Source organism: Rhamphochromis longiceps, linkage group LG5 (assembly GCF_057381845.1).
Source record: "Rhamphochromis longiceps isolate RC_006_pf linkage group LG5, R_longiceps_female_GT1.1, whole genome shotgun sequence".
In the NCBI taxonomy this organism is placed as follows: domain Eukaryota; kingdom Metazoa; phylum Chordata; class Actinopteri; order Cichliformes; family Cichlidae; genus Rhamphochromis; species Rhamphochromis longiceps.
In genome coordinates this window covers 2077053-2100179 of record NC_140561.1, presented here as the reverse complement: position 1 = coordinate 2100179, position 23127 = coordinate 2077053, and the positions used below count along the sequence as shown (strand labels likewise).

Below are 23127 nucleotides of genomic sequence, written 5' to 3'. Positions count from 1 at the left end.
CCACTATATAAAGTGGAGCAATAAGCACAGCGTGTTGGCTGTCCAGAGTTCTGGACAGTCAGTTGCCCAGAGTGTGTACAGAGTGTAATTTATTTTCTCAGCATTTCTCAAATGTTTTTAAATACAGCTTCATCTTTGAACTAAAACTCAGCTTGAAACCATGGCTTTCACTTGAACACCCAAAACAACCTCCAAAGAAAGGAAGACAAGCACTCATCAGCCCTGGTGGCCTAATGGATAAGGCACTGGCCTCCTAAGCCAGGGATTGTGGATTCGAGTCCCATTTAGGGTGCAGTCCAGCAGCGGAAGCATGCTGGGCGCATAACCAAGAGGTCGATAGATCGAAACCATCCTCTGCTATGTTTTTTGGATGGCCAGATTCTCTGAACTGTGTCCAATAACAGATGACAGTCAGGACCTGCTCCCCAAAAACATAGACCATGAACCCTGTAGTACAAGCGCCGAGTGAGTCAGTCGAATACTATAACGGCCCCCGATCACCGAGGGCGACTCCCTATCTGTACGTAGCAAAGCACAGAGGCTTCCAACTCCAGTCCTCGAGAGCTACTTTTCTTTAGCTTTTAGATGCATCCTTGCTGGAACACAGCTGAATCAAATGAATGGCGGGTTATCAGGCCTTTGCCAAACTTGATGCCATGCTGAAAAGGTAATTCAAGCATTTGATTCAGCTGTGTTTGAGCACATCACATGTGCTCCTTCTACTCCCCCTCTTTTAATGGAACTAGATTCAGTGATTAAAATTGTTGGTACTCTCTGGTATTTTTTTTTATTTTTTTGTACATCTGTCTATATATTTCTCATAACAAACATAGTATATATATTTTGAGCTCTATTTTGGTTTCCTGTGTTTTATTCACACACTCAGGCTCCATAGTCGAAACTACTTCTGATTGCTAATTTTCTATGAAGCTGCAGTCAGGCGCCTGGTCCTTTACCGGGTTACAATGTGGTTTCACAAGTGTCAACAGACAACATAAATGGCCCCAAATAAAGCCAATGCTGCCCAGACCAGAAAAAATCCACAATGAAACACTGAACATCTTTAACCAGCCTAGCAGGTGGAACCAACACCACAAGCTTGTGCCACAGGGACGAGGCAAACAGATTACTGGCATTCGGAGCCCTACGCCTATATCACAGCTGGGGTAGCAACCATGTCCAATTAGACAACTTTGACTTAACTTCTTCCCATATGCCCTCCCACTTCTTTTTCTGAAATTTTTCATTACCTATAAAAAGTCCCAGTGTCTTAATACCATTCCTTCCTCAGCACAAATTTCCTGGCAGGGTTGGACTGTTCTCTATGCATCATTTACCCACCAATAAGGCCTCGCTTTTGTCCCAGTTAACTTTGGCCAAAGAAGCCTTTTCATACATAGTTAAACTTTCACTCAGTTCATTCACATCATGTTGATTACTAATAAAGATATTAACATCATCAGCATAAGCAGAAACAACTACCGAAGAACTGTGACCCATACCCGGTAGGGTAAGACCTTTTAATTTTGCTCTCAATCTAAATAAAAGAGGTTCAGTTGCTAAACAATACAGCTGACCTGAAATGGGACAACCCTGCCTAATGAACTGATACAGGGTTACTCAACCCACCTGCCACCTTCACTACACAACTAGCATAGGCATAAAGTAATTTCACCCAAGAAAGAAAAACATTTCCCACACCAAATGCTTGCAAGGTTGAAAAAAGAAAAGTATGATCTACAAGATCAAAAACCTTCTCCTGATCAATAGAGATAATCCCCACGTTTAGGTCATACTGTATGTCTCACAGACAGCAAAAACATCTCTCATAAGAAATAAGTTGTCTAACATAGATCTGTCTGGAACACAGTATGACTGATCCACTGGAAATGGGGAGGTCAATAAAATTTTTCAGTCTATTGGATAACACCTTTGAAAGAATGTTATAGTCTGTACATAAAAGAGTCACTGGTCTCCAGATTTTGTAACAAGGCAAGGTCCCCCTTTATAGGCAGCAGAGAGAGTACGCCCTGCTGGAAGTGTACCCCTAACAAAGGAATCATTAAATACATCCAGAAGATCGTTCCCCAATTCATTCCAGAAATGTTTAAAAACCATCTATTCCTGGAGATCTCCCAGATGCCATCTGTGTAACCGCCAGTGTAAGCTCCTCCAATGTCAAGTCCGTGTTTAGTTTCCTGATCCTCTGAAGTAAGTTGAAGAAGTTCTGCTACCACTGCTTCATAACAGGTATCTTTCGAAAAGAGATTATCATAAAACTCCATTGCAAGTCTTCTCATCTCAGCTGGATCTGTTGTAACTTGGTCGTTTGGCAGACGAAGGCAGACCATCTGCCTCTCCCGTGCGACTTGACTTCTCCAAATTAAAAAAGAATGTTGTTGGTGCATCCATGTCCCTAAGCTTTGTAAACCGAGCACAAATTAGAGCCCCTTTAACCCTCTCCTGAAGAAGAATACGTAACTCCATCCTTTTCTGATACAATAAATCCTGCTGATTATTCTGACTAACAGAAACACACTCCAAGTCTGTTATTTCCTGTTCCAGTTGCCAAATCACCCTCCTAATGTTGTCAGTGGATTTACACTGTATAAGTATATTGCTGGCAGAAACTCCTGATTTTAGCTTTCCCTACCTCCCACCACCAAATCAGAGATTGAAACTCATGCTTCTTTGATCTCCAGAAAGCCCAAAACAATTTAAAAATTAAACAGTTTAGTGTTAAAATGCCAAAAAGATATCTGTGTCCCTGTAAAAGTAAGAACCAAATCCATTAAAATCATGTGGTGATCTGTAAACCCACAATTCACGACATGAGTGCTACAAGATCTGGAACTGGACCTTGATTCCCCGCCTCTGAACCCGCCCTGAACACACACCTGTGGCTCATTCACACTGATCCTGGCAGACTACTTAAGATGGCAAGAGAGGCTGCTTCCTCGCTGGATTGTCACATTACCTAGCGTCAGCCTAGCTTTTGGAAGTATTCCTTGTGATCACCTAGAGTTTCCTCCTAACATTGTTTTTCTCTGTGTACAGGACTTCTAGATTCCCTGCCCATCTTCCCTGCCGTCTGGATTTCTGTGGATGTGTGTGAGTGAGCGTGAGCATTTTGGAGTGGACATTCAGAGTGAGTTGTGGATTAAGTTGAAGATGTACCCCGCCTTGGACCTTCCCCTCGGACCCACTCCACCCCCTGGAGCCCCGTGTTATCTGTCTCAACTGTATATATGTAGATATTCTCACTTGGCGCCACACTGTAAATAAACCCTCACCTTCTCTCTAAACTTCAGTCCTGCGAGTGAGTCCTCTGCCTAATAATCTGTGACAGTTTGATTTATATTCAAAGAGGCCACCTTTAGATTTTCCATATTCAGAGAAGGTAGAAAAGCAGCGAAGAAGAAAAAGTATATAAGAAACACAGAGTGATGGCTGACCATCTTGCGATTAATAAAGATTTTACTTTTTCCTCAAATGAGTTTTACCCGCTCTTTTCCCCTGTCTTAAATTAGTAACATGGTTACTTAAACGATATCACTTCTTCTCGTCCAGGAGATCCACACCAACAACTTTCTGTATTGTCGTCACAAACTGAATAAACTTGTCAACGTCAGGAAAATAGTCCGTTACCTTCTCTCGTGCTCTCGGCGAAGGCAGTTGCACTTTTCTCCTCTCCTCCTCTCCCTTAGCTTCCCTGCTTAGCCTCTTATGTCCTTGTCTAGTCTTGTGTTTTTTGTATTACTTTTCCCTGGAACACTCTCTCACAGTCTGTTCTCTAAAACCTAAAAGAGGAATTATGGATTTGATCAACTGGTCCCTAAATGCAATTGACACCCTTTTCTCAACGAGAAGTCTGGGCTCAGGTGAGCCTGACTGCTGAAGATATCTACCTATTCAGAACCATGATAACAGGGTTATTGCTGATTGAGGCTGGCTTGGCCCTGGCTTATCGAAGAATTAAGAAAGCAGAACCGGCTGTTCAAACCCCCACAAGGCTGCCTGCTGGGATTGAAACAATGGGACGAGGCGTGAGTTTCTCAAAAGGGGCTCATTGAGTGCAGCACGGATAAGATCTTGGAGAAGCTTACGGCTGCCGTGAATACTCAGAACAAGACCTCTGAGTGCAAACTCGATCACATCTTGGAGAAGCTCACTGCGCTCGTGAGTTCTCAGAATCGGCTCTTTGAGCACAAGAATGACAACATCACGGAACGTAAGTTTGGATAACATCATGGAGAAGCTCATGGCTCTTGTTAAGGTTCACATAATTGAGGAAGGAGAGTACAAACAACCAGGTCCAGAAGATCTTGGTCAAACAACTGATTTTAATGAATACACGCATGGGAAGACCATTCTGTATGCAGACCGGAATTGATCTTCGACTTAATCAAAGCATACACAGATTTTTATACCATCAGGGTTTGAATTAATGACGCCCCTTCATACGTCACAGACAGAATATATACATACGTCAAATCAAAACCACAATGACTTTTAACACAGTTTAAAGGAACGTTGTCTTCTATCTTCATGGCCGGTACATCCTGTCACTGCTGGATGCTCTCTTGTCATCTTGACACCTCAGCAGCAGTTCTGCGACAAACTGCTCTTTTGCAACCCCAAGAAAAACATGATTAAACTTCCACCTATAAATGATTCTCTCTAACTGAGTGTGTGTGTGTGTGTGTGTGTGTGTGTGTGTGTGTGTGTGTGTGTGTGTGTGTGTGTGTGTGTGTGTGTATATGTGTGTCGTCCTCAAATGCTCTCTCATCTCACCCGTTGCACTTCTGACCTTTTACCAGACCAGAGGCTCATCCTTATGTGTAATAACCGAACTGAAACTATATGTACTATGTTGAATAAATGTTTTAATCAAGAACCTCTGCTAAGAGCTTAGTAAAAGAATATAAAAGTATAACAGACAATTTGAATAAGCTAGTAATTCAAATAGCCTCGTCTAACCTGCTCCTCAGAATAACTTAGACTCTGCTTTCACTTCTGCAAACTCTCTGGAACTTCCTGTCAACTGCAACTTAGTCTTTCTGAAAGACACACACACTGTTTAAACCTCTGAATGCAATATCAATGCTGCAGATTATATTATTAATGCAATGGTAATGATGATGATTATTTACCAATAGCAGTAAAATAATTTCCCTGCTCCACACTCTCCAACGGGAGATTGAGAGACCAGTGTTGGACTGTTGGAACAGCTTTGAAATTCATATGAGTTGTTTGCGCTAAAGTAAAAACCACCATCACTTCTTGCGGAGACCCCTTCGGCGCCAGCTGCGGTCTCAAGGCTGGAGCTGAACAACAACACCCTGATAATGACTGTGTTTAGACTGTTCTTCCCATTCTATGCAAGGCCACCTGGGTTGGCTGGAAGACTGTTTACTTAGCCTGGCAGGGAGGAGGACACTGTCTCAGCTGAACTCTGGACACACACACACACGCACACAGACATATATACACATGCAGATGTACACTCATCCCCCCTCCCCCTCCAAATGCTCTCGACGCTTATTCCCCTCTGATACTGACAGTGGATCAAGGAGGGGACACATCCGGACCAGCGCAGGTCCGGATGTGTCTACATTGGCTGTCTCTCACCCTTTACCCACCCCTGTTGCTTGTCATGTGTTTCTTTGGTGTATTAAGAGTTTTTTCATGTGTTGAGGTGCTTTTTTCTGTTTTCAAACTGATCTCCCTGTTGGAGCTCAGTCTGGGGGGAGTTATTTTTTTCTCCTTATCTTTCCTCATGTTGTGCTTTTTCCATGTTATACCCCTCTGACCGGAAGGGTAAGATGGCGCTGGTACGGCTGGCAGCCTTAACCCAATTTCCCTTGGGATGAATAAAGTATGATCAATCAATCAATCAATCAATCAATCAAACTGATCTCCCATAACTGTCGTCCAAGAATGAGTTAATTTCTTCTAAAGAGTACAAATTTTCAGTTTGGGAAACACTTTCTGCAACAGAGAAACAATCAGAATCCGATTCATAATCGCACTCCATGTTTGCCACACTGTCACCATGGCAACCAACCTGCATCGTAGATTCTCCCTCTACCTTTCTCCCCAATCCAACCTGTTCAGTTTCTTCCACAGTCTCACAATCATCTTGTGAGTTTTCCTGACTCATTTGGGACCCCATTATAGCCACTGAAACTAGCCCGCCTTTGCTGTCAGTACTCTTGCTGACAGGGACTAGAAAGAGAGAGCAGATTTCTCCTGTTTTGGCTTCCCTTCATTGGCTTCCTGTTAAATCCAAAATTGAATTCAAAATCCTGCTCCTTACATACAAGGTCTTAAATAATCAGGCCCCATCTTATCTTAATGACCTTGTAGTACCATATCACCCTATTAGAGCACTTCGCTCTCACACTGCAGGCCTACTTGTTGTTCCTAGAGTATTTAAAAGTAGAATGAGAGGCAGAGCCTTCAGTTTTCAGGCCCCTCTTCTGTGGAACCAGCTTCCAGTTTGGATTCGGGAGACAGACACTATCTCTACTTTTAAGATTAGGCTTCAAACTTTCCTTTTTGCTAAAGCATATAGTTAGGGCTGGACCAGGTGACCCTGAATCCTCCCTTAGTTATGCTGCAATAGACATAGGCTGCCGGGGGATTCCCATGATGCACTGAGTTTTTCCTTTCCAGTCACCTTTCTCACTCACTATGTATTAATAGACCTCTCTGCATTGAATCATATCTGTTATTAACCTCTGTCTCTCTTCCACAGCATGTCTTTTATCCTGTCTTCCTTCTCTCACCCCAACCAATCACAGCAGATGGCCCCGCCCCTCCCTGAGCCTGGTTCTGCTGGAGGTTTCTTCCTGTTAAAAGGGAGTTTTTCTTTCCCACTGTTGCCAAAGTGCTTGCTCATAGGGGGTCATATGATTGTTGGGTTTTTCTATGTATCTATGAAGCGCCTTGAGGCGACTTATGTTGTGATTTGGCGCTATATAAATAAAATTGAATTGAATTGAATTGAATTGAATTGAATTGCCACTAGGCTGAGGCAAACCCTCCAACTCAGAGCTACAAGTGCCAGCTGACGTCTGTTGCACCTCCAACCCCGGCCCTCAACTCCACTTTCTTCACAACAGACTCACCGACAGACTCACTGGCACCCACCACCAAAAACCAACATTCACAGACTCGTCATTTTACCTCTCACCTGGCAAAGCAAGAAGGTCAGAACACACAGATTAAAAAAACATTCAAACAAATTCCCCACTTGCCCATGCAGGAAGCCTGTGGGTTTGAGTTTCCTGCAATCTTTCCTGTATCTTTTCTCTTCTGGAGAGAGGTCTTGGATCTTGTTTTTTGTTGCTTCATCCTTCACATCTTCTCGAGTTCCTCCCTCAGCCCTTGGTACTTCTCAAGCTTCTCATGTTACTTTTTTGTGAAGACGGTCACTATGGCTGTCTTCCTCTGCTTGTCCACCACTACTACACAGCCCCTAGCTCGGTTACTCCTAACCAACCTAGGGGCTGTGTACAATTTTGATCTTGAGACTTCTAGGTCACAGTCAGATGTTCAGAACAGGCTCTGTGGATCTTGTGCTTAGAGCTTTTTCCTGTGCTGCGATGATTAGTGCCTCTGTGGTGGGATTTCTGCATGTCACACACTTCTTCCAACTGCTGGTATGACATACCATGCAGAGACCTGTTCTTCTTCTTCCTCTTTTTTCTTGGGTTTCTGCTTTAAGCACGCGGTCAGCTGTGGCCATCTTCCTGATGTAGTCATGGATGTTTATTGTCTCATCCTGGACAGTGGTTCTGACACTCACCAGTCCTTGGCCTCCTTCCTTCAGCTTAGCATACAGCCTCAGGGTGCTGGATTTGGGGAGAAACCCTCCATGCATGGTAAGGAGCTTCCTTGTCTTGATGTTGGTGGCTTCTATCTCTTCCTTTGGCCAACTTATTATCCCAGCAGGGTATCTGATCACCGGCATGGCATAGGTGTTGATCACCCTGATCTTGCTTTTCCCATTTAGCTGACTCCTCAGGACTTGCCTTTCCTTCTACAGGTATTTAATGGTTGTGGCTTTCCTAACGACCTCTTCATGGTTCCCATTTGCCTATGGTTAAATGCCTGCTTTAATTAGGCAAAAATTACTGTGCAGTCACTCAGTAGTAGAGCAGGGCGATATGGCCAAAAATATTTATCACGATATATATTTAAAAATTTGCGATAACGATATAACTGACGATATAATTGATGCGAGACAAAATACAACTCCACAACATTACTAGCGCAAAAAGACAACCTTCCATTTATTTTCACTTAAACAAGAAGCTGGTTTTTATGTACATTAAATCTTTATAAAAATGTAACAGTGCAAATGCAAATTCCTTGCTGAAAGTTTAACCAAAAGGCATTTCCAGTGGAAATGGGCTGACATATCCTGAGCATAACCATGTATAATATCCACTGAAGTTAAAAAGAGGTGCTGTGCAACATTAAACTGCAGTGTGCAGTACGTATTTTTCGGACCATAAGGTGCACAGGATTATAAGGCACATTAAGCGAAACAAAGCAGTCAGATAAATCAAACTTTATTAAACTCATTCTTCTTGCATCCTCCACTTCTGTACCATTGATTCATTAATGTTGAATTCTCTAGCAGCTGCTCTATTCCCATGTTGTTGCAGTATATTAATGACTAACCTCGTATTGTGGATGGATTATCTCAGTTGTTCTGACTGAAGTTTGGTCCGTTTACAGCATCCTGCCATGCGATTGCATTTGTCTCTAACCATGAGGAACCTTAACGTTAACTTTTATAAGTGGAAAAGTGTTAGTGTTCGTCCTCCAGCTTCACTGTTTATGTTATGCTAACATAGCTGTGTCGCTAGCGATCACGTAGCACATAATTATATACCAGCTAGCCCAACTTCAGTAACCCTACAAACGTCACTGCTGTTTAGTTTCCTGTCTTCATTTATGTTGGAAGTGAAAGCAGAGCTGTACGTTTGAATTTTCTCAGAAATCTCTCAGTCAGAACATGCTATATCATGCTTAGGTAACTAGCGAAACTAGCGAGCTAACTTCCGCTAGCTTCCTGCTAACTTCTAACTCCTTAAATGTAATAAATTTTGTTTTCATGGATGCCTGGAAGTTAAACTTCATAGTTACACCTGGTAAAGCAGCAATGCTGATCGTTTTATTAAAGATGAAAGAATTTAGACAGTTTTTAACTCTCAGTGATGCTGCAGTGTTCGTTTGAACTCAGGGATACGGAGTTTAGGACCCAGATTACTCCCAGATTTAAGAGCATCTTAGTCCGACAATAACGACGGCCGCTTGCATGTTCTGCAAAAAAATGTGCTTTGTCGTGTATCTGACGGACAAAAACCAAACCAGTTCCACATCACTGAAGTTGCACCATTTGTACAAACCAATTCTGGTTCATCTGTTTCACTCAACAATCGGCCATGTGCGTATGAAAACAAAGGCACTGCGCATGCGCATTTTACTCATATTCTATCGCGATATTTCATTTTCCTATCGTTGCCTAACATTATACCGGTATTACCGTGAACGGTATAATATGGCCCAGCCCTTCTCAGTAGCCATTGTTAGATCAAACAACCCAGTTCAGCCTTGCACTAGTGCAAATGTGGCTTAATTGAAAGTCAACTTTAACTGTCAGATTTTTAATCTCAGTATGCTTTGAAAAGGAAATCAGCCTATAGTTGTGTTGGCCTGACACACTTTTCTTGGCCCTGCTGCTGCAATGCACGCAACTGTATACTGGAAAAGTACTACAACTTATTTTTGGAGATATATGGTATACCCTCCCACCATCAGGTAAAAGGACCCAGAGGATCAGGGCCTCCTCTGCAAAGTGCTTCATCAACTTCTTCCCACAAGCTATGAGAATCGTACATACCTTACAAACAACTATCATTCCCCTGTCAGCTTTAACACATAGGTCAACTCAACCTTCATTTCCTTAAGTCTGCATGGATGTGACATAGACCGCACTGAAGAGACTCTATTCCTTAAGGAAATCATCTCGATACCCAACATCTAGGTTGACAGCGAAACAACTAGTAGCTCAGTGTTTCAACAATTGGAAGAAGAAACTGGTATCACAACTGTAGATCAACAAGGTACAACACAAATGCTACTGCAAGGCGGAAAAGGACAACAAGTCAGACAGCAGTGATCAGTGAGATGCTTGACTACAGCCACAAGGAGCAGCACCCTCCATGAGAAGGAGACTAAAGGGTATAATCAAGGTAGGACGGAGGGAAGTTTGCCAACTATTGAATCTGCATAAATGTGTGATGAAGAAGATACCTAGGAAATACAGCAAGCTGCCCATACCTCATGCCTTGGAAACAGCTAAACAGCCTTGGCTAGCTACTTGAAAAGGTATAATAACAGGAACAATAACCAACTGTACTCCATGGACAGTGCACAGTGGCAGGGGAACAATATGAGATAGCACCACCAAGGCTGAAGACGGACCATTACTGGGAGAACATATGGGAGAAGAATGCAACCCATAACAACAATGCTCAGTGGCTAGTCAATCTCAGAGCAGACCACAGGAACCTCTCTGACCAGGGTCCAGTAACCGTCACAGTGGCGGACATCCAAGAAAGGGTCTCCAATATGAAGAGTTGGACAGTACCAGCCCCCAACATGATTCACACCTACTGGCTGATGAAGCATCCCACATAGCAGACAGGTCTGACCCAGATCTGGTGTCAAGCCGGCACTGCCAGCTGACTTCTGGCATGGTAAGTGGCATGTCATCCAGATATAGGCAAGGCCTGCTGTAGATGGCACTGTCTATGTAATGGCATGCCACATCTGGCCCGATTATGGTTTGGTTTATGTGGCCCAGGTTCATAGAAAACAGGTCTGGCCCGATTCCGACATCAAGCTGGCACTTCTGACTGACTGGTGTCATAGCGGGGTGTATGTCAACCAGATGTGGGCCAGGTCTGGCAACGATGGCACTATTTATGTTCCTATTTATCTATTTTAGTTAGAAGATCCAAATGCCATGTTGCAATACTATACTGCTATGGTAGCCAACAATTCAAATGCAGTTTTGACAGGTTTGTGAGTGTACACTTTATCCAAAACCTAGTGAGGGTTTACACATGCTTTCCACTGGGTGGCTGTACCTCAGGAGGTAGAGCAGGTCATCTACTGATTGGAAAGTTAGTGGTTCGATCCCTTCAGCTTCAGTCTGCATGTCAAGAGTGTGAATGTGTATGAATGTAGTTAGGAAGCACTCAGTTTAGAGAAATCATGTGAATGTTGCATGTTGTATAGAGCACTTTGAGTGATCCGCGAGAATAGAAAAGCCCTATATAAGAATCACTGTCTGAATAGAGTTTCGTTGTGTTTCTTGTGCACTATTATGTTCCGGCACATGTTGTTATTACCTGACTTGATTAATGTACACATAAGGCTGACATGTGGGCTGAAACTGTTCTGGGCCAGCACAGGGCCAGCATTGTGTCTGCAACTGGCCTTGTGCTGGCCCATGTGTGGTCCTCCTCTGGCAAACCAGATCTGGGCCACCAAAGGGCTGTCATTCTTTGCGGTATGTGGGCCATGTGTTAGCACATTATATGGGCCAGATGTGGGCCATACTAATTTTGCTATGTGGGATTTGGCAGCACAAATGAACAAACTGCTAATGGACAAGAGACACCTGGAATGGCTGACTAAAGGCCGGACAGTCCTGATTTGCAGGAACCACTGGAAGGGATTGGTTGCATCCAATTACTGGCCAATAACCTGCCTCAGTAACACATGGAAGTGGCTGTCAGGCATCATAGACCAAGATGAACAGGCACATGGGTCAATACATCAGTGGGGCACAGAAAGGAATTGGCAGGAATACCAGAGGAGCGAAACACCAGATGCTCGTAGTCAGAGCAATTGCCCAAGACTGCAAGACCAGACTGACCAGCCTGTGCACTGCTTCAATTTACTACAAGAAAGCTTATGACTCAATGCCCCACACATGGATCCTGGAGAAGCGTAGTCAGATGGTAACAAAGAAAGGGAAGGTAGTCAGAACTGAGGAGATCACACTACCAGAAGGCAATATTGCAGACATTGACGTCAGCTACTAGTACCTGGGGATCCCACAGGCAAATGGAAACCATGAAGAGGCCGCTGAGAAAGCTGCAACCACCTGCAGTACCTGCAGAGGGTCAGGTAAGTCCTGAGAAGTCAGCTGAAAGGTAAGAACAAGATCTGTGCTATCAACACCTACGCCCTGCCAGTGATCAGGTATCCCAAACCCTGGGATGCATGCTAAGTGGAAGGAAGGAGGCCAAGGACGGGTGAGTGTCAGAACCACTGTCCAGGATGAAACAACCAAAATCCATGAGTTCATCAAGATGGCCACAACCAACAGTGTGCTTAGTGAATACCTCAGGCAGCAGAAGCCCAAGAAGAAACCCACTGTGTGTCAGTGGTTCTAGTTTCAGTCATTATGCAGAAATACTTTTTTTAAGGTTAGGGAAACATGCAGTCAGCTGAGACTAAGAGAAGTCACTTGTATGAGTGCTTAAAAATGCATTAAAATGCTACGTCAAGATGAACAGAATCAACCTTTTGGAATTTCCTTACTTGGATGATTGAGCATGCATCAAGACGTTCCAACTGTAAGGTGCTAACCAATGTCAATCGCACTTCGTCTTCTTAAAATTTGATACTAAAGTTCAATCTGATCAAATCAAACAATATCAGTGCTTTCCCTTTTCTGTGAAAGTGTATGTATTGTTGGCACTAATGTATTAAACAAAAAGCTGTAGATTAAACTGAATGCACATTAGTTTGTCTTTGCATCATCTGAGATGGTGAACACATTCACACCTATTGCATCAAGCATCGGTACCTTCCACTCAGCACTCCCATCTAGCATTTTGGAAAGGATTAAAAAAGGAAGACAGCGTTTATCTGAGCATAGAAACTGTTCTTCTTAAATGTCTGACAGAATACAATGCTGCATCAAACTGTACACAAAGCTGGAAAAGGAACAGGAGAAAGAGAAAATCAGTGGGAAAGAAAAACAAAATCCTTACTTGAGCTGGTGTCAGAGTAATGATAAAGAAGCCGAGCAGATGAGTGATTGTGAATTGATAACCTCTGAGCAAACTGCTCTCCTCTCACTTGCCAGAGTTCACCTTGGGGGTCAGCCTTGATTCAGTACGCCTCTGATATCATGTCTCTGAACTCCAAGGCACACAAAACCCTCAATAAAAGCCCAGCTTTGGCACGTTGCTTCTACTCTCCACTTTTTTTGTTGCCAGCTGCATTTTTCTTTACAAAACACACTATACCCACCTGGATTTCATGAGCTCCATCTTTTCCAAGGTTCAGACAAGACATTGAAGATTAACGTTTAATTTCTTTTGGTTTTTTTGTCTTTAAGTTTGTAAATGACTCCAGCTGTGCATGTTAAGATGATTTTATTTTCCTTGTAAGCTTCTTGACACTTAGACCCCCGGAGAGCAGTCATTTTGGTTTTCTACCTTAGACCCCCGCGGAGTCATCATTTTGCGTTTCTACCTTTAAAAGCCGGAGAGCAGTCAGTCAAATGCTGGAGTCATTCATATGTATATTAGGTCGTTACCTAGGAATTCTGGAGGGAGGGGAGTGGGGGTGAGTGATTGAGGGGGTTTGGGAGTGGAGTGTTTCAGTTTGCCATCTTAGGGAGAAATCAACACATGTCCTTTGTATGTCCTTTGTTGCTGACATTTATTGATGAAAACAGTACAAAAAACCAACCATTTGTACACATATTTACAAATAATGATAAAAAGTGAGTGAGTACATTTCAACATTTTCAGCAATCACTCACAATCCTGGCACTGCTACGGTATCTGTCGTCTGCATTTACCACATGTGTACCTGTAGCAGTGAACACATCGCACAGTGGCCTGATTTTTTTTGCATCTGTGTTTGACCTGGGGTGTGACCGGCTAGGTGTGGAGGGTTGTGTCCGAAGGGTATATATACACTGCACTTAGCCTACTCCTTCATTGAAGAATCTTCATTGAAGAATCCTCTCCAAGGAAAGAAAATTCATCGCCCTGAAGAATCCTCTGGTGTACGGACCTCCTCTCCAAGGAAAGAAAATGCAGAGAAGACTCACCACTCAGCAGGCCTTGGAAATGATCCTGACGGAAGTCGACCCTTGTGACTCGGATGGAGAAGACCTAGCAGTTCAGCCGGATTCGGACTCAGAGCTGTCTGATCAGTCTTCCGGTTAGTTTCATTTCATGTTATTTCCTTTTTCATTTCAAACAAGTAAGTGGATGTAGTTAGTAAGTAAGATATTTCAGACATTATTCTGATACAGAGGAGGAGATACTGGAATTATAATTAGTATCTATGCATGCATTTGTGATTTTGTTTGACCTTCCCATTTTGCTCACAATTTGAATTTGTTCACACTGCAGATGAGGAGACTGCTTCTCCACCGAAAAAGAGACCTTGTTTGGGGACTGAGACAGCGAAAGATGGCACAGTGTGGCGTGAAGAACATGTGGGGACCTGTCTCCCTTTCACCCCAATAGAAGCGTACGCTGCAGATGGAGAGCCAACGGCTAAGGCCAGGAGAAGTATCTCGAGTCGCCTTCAGAGCTTCCTGTGTTTCGTCACTCTTGACATGCTTCGTAGCATTCAAGAATGGACTATTCAACATGCACAGCAAACAGAGCATGTTCATTGGTTCATGGACCTCCCTGAACTAATGGCATTTATTGCAATTGTGATCTTGCGGGGGGTTTGCAGGCTTCCATCTGTAAATGACTGCTGGTCAGCAAACCTGGGAAACCCACAGATAATTGGAACTGTGGATGTGATGGACCAGATGGTTCAGGAGTACACTGTCCGCAAAGGAACACGGCGCTGGCCAGTCGCCGTGTTTTATAACATGATTGACATGGCAGCACTGAATGCACATGTGCTGTATCAAGCATGCACCGGGACGAAGGAAAGACGGGTGGACTTCCTGGTGGCGCTTGCAACAGAGTTGGCTCACTCTCATGTAGCTGCGAAGAAGGCAAGAAAAGATCAGTTGCTTCGGGCAGAACCCTCCACACCGAGCCCTGGAAAAAGGGCCACGTGTCAGGTCAAACACAGATGCAAAAAAAATCAGGCCACTGTGCGATGTGTTCACTGCTACAGGTACACATGTGGTAAATGCAGACGACAGATACCGTGGCAGTGCCAGGATTGTGAGTGATTGCTGAAAATGTTGAAATGTACTCACTCACTTTTTATCATTATTTGTAAATATGTGTACAAATGGTTGGTTTTTTGTACTGTTTTCATCAATAAATGTCAGCAACAAAGGACATACAAAGGACATGTGTTGATTTCTCCCTAAGATGGCAAACTGAAACACTCCACTCCCCCACCCCCTCAATCACTCACCCCCACTCCCCTCCCTGACAAATGATCCCCACACACTGGAAATTGCAGCAAACTTGTCAGTCTTTGCTCGATCACAGCGGGTGGACTTGTCATCAAAGCGTAGGTGTTGCATGATGTTTTGGAAGCGGTTTCGTGCCATAATTCCAATTATCTGTGGGTTTCCCAGGTTTGCTGACCAGCAGTCATTTAGAGATGGAACCCTGGTAACCCCCCGCAAGATGACAATTGCAATAAATGCCATTAGTTCAGGGAGGTCCATGAACCAATGAACATGCTCCATGCACCACTCAGCAGGCCATTTGTAAATATGTGTACAAATGGTTGGTTTTTTGTACTGTTTTCATCAATAAATGTCAGCAACAAAGGACCTACACCCATGTGTGTTGATTTCTCCCTAAGATGGCAAACTGAAACACTCCAAGTTGGTGACTTTTGGAGATTTATTTCCCTGGATGATTGAGAATGCATCAAGATGAAACACAAAAGGAAGTTCACAGCTTTTAGCAGCTCCCCCACCCCCTCAATCACTCACCCCCACTCCCCTCCCTCCAGAATTCCTAGGTAACGACCTAATATACATATGAATGACTAGCCAATTTAGCTTCCACTTCCACCATTTGACTGCTCTCGGGTTTTATAGGTAGAAAGGTAGAAGCCTGGGGATGCTAGTGTTGAATTGGTCTTGAATTTACACTCTAAAGTCAAATGATTCTGCAGTAACAGAGATCCCAGGCCGGGAAAATACACATTAAAGTGTTGTAAGCTTTACACACACACATTAATGAAAATGTCTACTTTTAAAGCTGACATGGCATTTTAAAAAACTTTTGAAGTTTCAAGTTTTTCTTTCTTGATCAATCTGCTATTATATTAGAAAAAGAATGCAAAGGTAATTTGGCCTGACCACATCTAAATTCCTAATTAACTCTGATAATCATGTGTGGGTGAATTCCTTTGACTGAACATACCATCTAAGGAGTAAAAGGAGGTGTGTCAGAGAAACTCTGGAGATTTTCTCCAAGCATAATAGCCCAGTGCACTTCAGACCCAGCCATACCCTCACACAAAAACTGGTTAATCCCAAGGACAAAACTCCCAAACACAAGCTAAACAACATAGTGCAGCAAAGAGTGCTCAGACCTCTATACTGAAGAAAGCAAACAGCCACGCCATAAACACATGGCATAACATAGAAGAGCCGAGACAAGACTCAGCTGTACATCTGCATCTAAAGGTCAAAGGTCACTCTTTCGAGGATGCCAATGTTCACATTTTGGACAGAGAAGACAGGTGATTTGAAAGAGGAGTGAAAGAAGCCATTTAAGTCCACTGTTAATGGCCATTTTTGAACAGAGGGGGGAGACACCAACTATCTGCCACCTACAATGCAGTTTTGAGATCCCTTCCCAGGTGCCTCAACCCCCATTCACATCTTGTGTCAGGTAACCTCAATACGTCACATGATAGGGTAAGGCAAGGGCTCACAATGGTTTCACCAGTGATGCAAATGACGCACAGCTTTTTTCACACCTTGGCTAGTGATAACTCAATAGTGGGTCACCGACCACCTCCTAAGGGACAACCCCCACTAGTCTTTAAATATCTGGGACTCTCCAGCTTTCGGTTTTAGAACCGAAGAAGCCATTGGATGACAGGTGAAGCATCTTCCTTCTTTTTTCAAGCTCGTAAGGCTTCCATTCTCTCATTTAAACATATAGAGTTTGCTATCTCAAACCAGACCTTGTGTGTGGACTTATTTTGCATATTGGATCTTATTTCTATTTGTTTTTTTCTTTCTTTTTTCTTTCTTTCCGTAGGCCGTTCCATCTACCTCTCAAGCTCATGGTAGCCAGAGTTACCATTGTTTACATCTTCCCCCAATGCTAACGTTAGCTCAGCACTCAACCACTTCCAACTTATTATCAGTAAACAGCAGAGAGAGGGCCCAGAGGGCATCTAAATTGTTGCTGGTGACTTTCGTAAGGCATGTTCTGTACTCCTCAGATTCCACCAACAAGTAAAGTTCCTTACTAGGGGGGACAGAAAACTGGCAGGCCTGTGACACCCCTTGCCCACCTAGGACAATCTGACTACCTCTCTCTGCTCTTCATCCCTGCCTACACCCTCCTCAGGCAACAAAACCATCAAAGTACCCGGGTCATTAAAACATGCCTAGATGATGTTCTCCTCCAGCTAAAGGTCCGTTTTGATCTGAAAGACTGAACAGCAGGACCTGGAGACTACATTAAGTGCTGTGTAGAGAATATGACAGTGACCAAAACCATCCAATTTTTTTCTAACCATAACCTTGGATGACAAGTGAAGTACAGGATCTAATCAGAACTCGTAACTTAGAACTGTCCCTTAGCCTGAAGTCTATGTACAGCACTCCTAGAGCCAACCTGAGGAGGGACATCAAACAGGCCAGGTAGGCCTACAGGAGGAGGATAGAGGGCTTTCTGACAGGCAACAACCCCCGCCCAAGCCCTTACAAAGGACAGAGTCCCCTAATGCTCAACACCAGCCTCACATTTGCAGTGGAGCGCAACACCTTCTATGCTCAGTTTGAGACCACTCTTCCCCAACTTCCCTTGCCCCCTCACCTCCCCAGAACTCTAGGAACATGAGGTCACAGGGAGACTTATGAGACCAACTGGCATGGATCCTGTGGAGCAGGGAAATTATTTTACTGCTATTGTTAAATAATCATCATCATTACCATTGCATTAATAATATAATTTACAGTATTGATATTGCATTCAGAGGTTTAAACAGTGTGTGTCTTTCAGAAAGACTAAGTTGCAGTTGACAGGAAGTTGCAGAGAGTTTGCAGAAGTGAAAGCAGAGTCTAAGTTATTCTGAGCAGGTTAGACGAGGCTATTTGAATTACTAGCTTGTTCAAATTGTCTGTTATGCTTTTATATTCTTTTATTAAGCTCTTGGCAGAGGCTCTTGATTAGAACATTTATTCAACATAGTACATGTAGTTTCAGTTCGGTTATTACACATAAGGATGAGCCTCTGGTCTGGTAAAAGGTCAGAAGTGCCACGGGTGAATTGAGAGAGCATTTGAGGACGACATAGACACACACACACACTTAGTTAAAGAGAACCATTTATAGGTGGAAGTTTAATCATGTTTTTCTTGGGGTTGCAAAAAGAGCAGTTTGTCGTAGAACTGCTGCTGATGTGTCAAGATGACAAGAGAGCATCCGGCAGTGACAGGAAGTACCGGCCATGAAGATAGAAGACAACGTTCTTTTTAAACTGTGTTAAAAGTGGTTTTGATTTGACGTATGTATATATTCTGTCTGTGACGTATGAAGGGGCGTCATTAATTCAAACCCTGATGGTATAAAAATCTGTGTATGCTTTGATTAAGTCGAAGATCAATTCCGGTCTGCATACAGAATGGTCTTCCCATGCGTGTATTCATTAAAATCAGTTGTTTGACCAAGATCTTCTGGACCTGGTTGTTTGTACTCTCCTTCCTCAATTATGTGAACCTTAACAATCCTCATCAACTGTTCAACCTCTCCCTGATTCATGCCACCATTTCCACCTGTCTGAGGGCCACCGCCATCATTCCCATCCCCCAAAATACTGGAATAGACAACCTCAATGACTAAAAACCTATTGCCCGATCATATCTAGTCATTAATTGTTTTGAACAGATAGTGTTTCAGCAAATCAGAGACTGACCATCCCAGTCCCTCGACACCCACCAGTTTGGTTACTGAGCAAATTGGTCCACAGAGGGTGCCATTACAATCACCCTTCACAGCACTGAGCCATCTGGAGAACAGGAAGAGCTATGTTCAATAGCATAATCCCAGACATCCTCACAACCAAAACTGGGACCCTTTCAGATCCCCACTGCCACCTGCTCCTGAATAACAGATTTCCTCACCAACCAGCCTCAATCAGTCCGACTTGGCCCCCACCTCTCTCCCTCACTGTCACTCAGCACTGGATCCCAGCAGGCCTGTGTTCTCAGTGCCCTACTGTTTGCCATGTACACTTATGACTGTACACCAACCCACCCAACCAACATCATCATCAAGGCTCAGCAACAGCTGCACTTCCTCTGAGGAATCCTGAGAAATAATAACCTGGACCAGAAGCTGTTTCTGGCCTTCTACTTCTCCTCAGCATTCATGTTATTTATTCTTCTATAACCGATTCTTCTAGAGCCTTTATCCAGATATAATACAGACAGGCCACATATTACCCTTTTGTTATCTTTGCATCTGCGATTACAATGGTCTTTTAAAACTAATCAACAACATATTTTAACCCCAACCACAACATGTGAGTAATGCATCTCATGAGCCTCAGATGGGTAAATAGATTTTTTTTTTGTTTTATTTATAAGCATTTATTTTTAGTTACCATCAGTAATAACACTGGAAAAGTCTCACTCTACTCCATTCACTTTTATTTACCTTTGAGTCTTTCTTTCTCACCTCACCCATATCTCTCTGTGTTGAAGCAGCATTGCTCTAACAAATGTGACTTTGGAGGCAGGAAGAACAGTGATCTGATGGCCTGAAGGCTCATGACGAGTTTATGATATGTGAATGGAAAATTTGTAGCCTTATGTGCTCCTGAGGCTGCAACTGTTTTGGTTTTAAAGTGCATATGGAATTGCCTTAGTTGATAAACGTCGGTATGCAGTGGAAGTTTGTTGGGCATCTACTCAGCAGTAGAGAGTGATGCACACCAACAAACACAATTAACACCTCTGGTATCTTGCAGTCTCACACCCAAGCCCAACCACACCCTGTTCTACACAGCTTGATGTTGCTTTGAGTACGGACCCCATCACATACATCACTAACATGTAATGACAATGAGGATACTTGTCCCGGGAGAATCTCACATGGATCTAAATAACTGATAACATATGTAAATAATTAATAATCGATGTGTGTAACTAATAACAGATATACAAAGGACTAATAGCAGATTATATAAATAACTCATAACAGATGTAAATAAATAATATCAGATACTAAGACACAATATCTATGTCTGCATGAGGGCAGTTGCACAGACTTGTCCAGCTATCAAAACATTAAGAGAGCCTTTTCACTAGTTGGTCCTGTGCACTGATTCTTTAATACACAGTTTTCAGCATTTATCCAAGGGTTCATTAATAAAACAACAGCCCATCACAGCACATAGTGAGTGGTGGAAAAACATAATGAGCATGTGAACATGTGAATTTAGGTAATAAATGACTAGACCTGCTCAAGCCACTCCATGGAGCAGAAGATAAGGGGGTGCTAGTGTCTTTACCTGACATTACATGATTGTGTGACAGTTACAGTTAAATCCAGGCCCTGCTATTGGCTGGGCCAATAGTAAGCCTTCTTTTCGAGTCTTACTATGTGACATTGAGAGTGACATTGGTTAAAAGTTAAAACACTACAAATAAAGAAATAAACTTTATAAACAGAGTAAGGTTATTCAAACTCCAAAACATAAACATACTGAGCATTTCTTATTGTGATGTGTCTGTTGGGTTAATCAATATCTGCCCACTTCAAATTGTGGCAAGAAAATGGTAAATGGCCTGTATTTGTATAGCGCTTTACTAGTCCCTAAGGACCCCAAAGCGCTTTACATATCCAGTCATCCACCCATTCACACACAGGTGATGGCAGCTACATTGTAGCCACAGCCATCCTGGGGCGCACTGACAGAGGCGAGGCTGCCGAACACTGGCGCCACCGGGCCCTCTGACCACCACCAGTAGGCAAGGGGTGAAGTGTCTTGCCAAAGAACACAATGACCAAGACTGTCCAAGCCGGGGCTCGAACCGGCAACCTTCCAATTACAAGGCGAACTCCCAACTCTTGAGCCACGATCGCCCATCAAAGAATGTCTAAAATGCATATATATGTATATATATATGTGTGTGTGTGTGTGTGTGTAGCCATAGCTTGGGAGTTTGCCTTTATTTTTATATGCTCAGTGCAAATTTTCAGATAAACACAATGCATTAATGTGAAATAGAATGTTTAATTAATCCCATCAGTACAAACAAAAGCGAGGCTCGACATCAAACAGTGCAGCTGTGGGTAAAAGAGAGCAAATGCAGCTCTGTAGTTGAATTTAACTTCATTTTGAATGTAGGACTTCTGAAACAATTTTGCCTCAGAGGCATTATTATTCAGTAAAGTCTAGACAGGCAGCTCAACTGAATGACAAAGAGTGGCTTTACTGAATTCTGGTAATGGATAAGTGGCTTTTTTAAAAAAGGAGCTCAGATCAAAGCTGCGTAGCCTGTTGTGATGTGAGCGGCTGGAGGTTCTGATGATAGAACTGTTTTGTCAGTGATGAAATGTCACCTGTCTGTCTGCCCACCAAATGAGCCGCTCCTCTGCTGTGTACACCTTCATGTAATCTTGTGTGGTGGAATAAAACACCCCACACCTCACGCTCAGTGCCAGAGCAGTGAAGGGACTGATTAGAGGCATATCCCATGCAGAACATGTATGCATGAAAGAACTGATGGAGATTTACCTTCAGTACTGTGAGAACAGTATGTTACACCACTTTAAAAGATGCCTATCGCTCTGTACCCCGGGCAGCTTTTGGACATTCTGATCACTGCCTGCTCCATCTTATTCCAGTTTATAAGCAGCAACTCAAACTTGCCAAGCCTGTAGTCAAAACTGAAGAAGTGGACTACGCAGAAAAGCAGGAACTGCAGGACAGTTTTGACTGCACTGATTGGACTGTTTTTGAAGCTGCATCTGAGAACCTGGATGAGCTGACGGACACTGTGACATCATACATCAGTTTTTATGAAGATGTGTGTATGCCAACAAAGACCTTTTGCACATACAGCAACAACAATCCATGGTTCACTCCTAAACTCCAACATCTTTGTAAGGCCAAGGAGGACGCCTACAGAAGTGGTGACAGGGCCATGTACAAGCAAGCCAAAGCAAAGCAGCTAAAAGCATCTACTCCCAGAAGCTGAAAGAACGGCTCTCAGCCAACGACCCTGCATTAGTGTGGAGGGGCCTGCGGGATATCACCAGCTACAGATGCCCCCCACCCACTGTTCATCATCATCATCATCATTTATTTATTTATATAGCACTTTAAAAACACACCTGGTAGACTAAAGTGCTGTACAGTACTAATATGCACATAGTAATAAAACCAGACATAGCAATAAAGTTAAAAAAACAATAAAAAAAATGTCAGTTACCCACAGAGTTAAAAGCCAGGGAATAAAAATAGGTTTTTAATAAAGACTTAAAAACTGGCACTGATGCAGCCTGTCTAATATGGAGAGGAAGGTTATTCCAAAGCATCGGCGCGGCAACAGAGAACGCTCGGTCTCCTCTAAGTTTCAGCCGTGACTTTGGGACCGAAAGCAGCAACTGCTCAGCTGACCGAAGGGAACGAGTGGGGACGTGGGGCTTCAACAAGTCAGACAAATAGACAGGTGCCAGACCATTTAGAGATTTAAAAGCCAATAAGAGGACTTTAAAACGGATCCTGAATTCAATTGGAAGCCAGTGTAAAGAGGCCAAAATCGGAGTGATGTGATCAAATTTTCTTCTGCCAGTTAAAAATCGTGCCGCCGCATTTTGCACTAATTGCAAGCGTGACAAAGTGCCCTGCCCAACCCCTGTTAAAAGAGAATTACAATAA

The 23127-nt window shown here is 43.2% G+C and overlaps 1 protein-coding gene and 1 non-coding gene across 2 annotated transcripts in view; one reads left to right on the top strand and one right to left on the bottom strand.

Moving 5' to 3' along the window:
* The window catches only part of LOC146669036 (receptor-type tyrosine-protein phosphatase gamma-like), a 368084-nt gene that overhangs the window by 272339 nt on the left and 72618 nt on the right, over positions 1–23127 (bottom strand). The window lies entirely within an intron of this gene.
* trnar-ccu (transfer RNA arginine (anticodon CCU)) lies at positions 220–292 on the top strand. Its single transcript has one exon. It is a non-coding gene; the product is annotated as a tRNA-Arg (tRNA).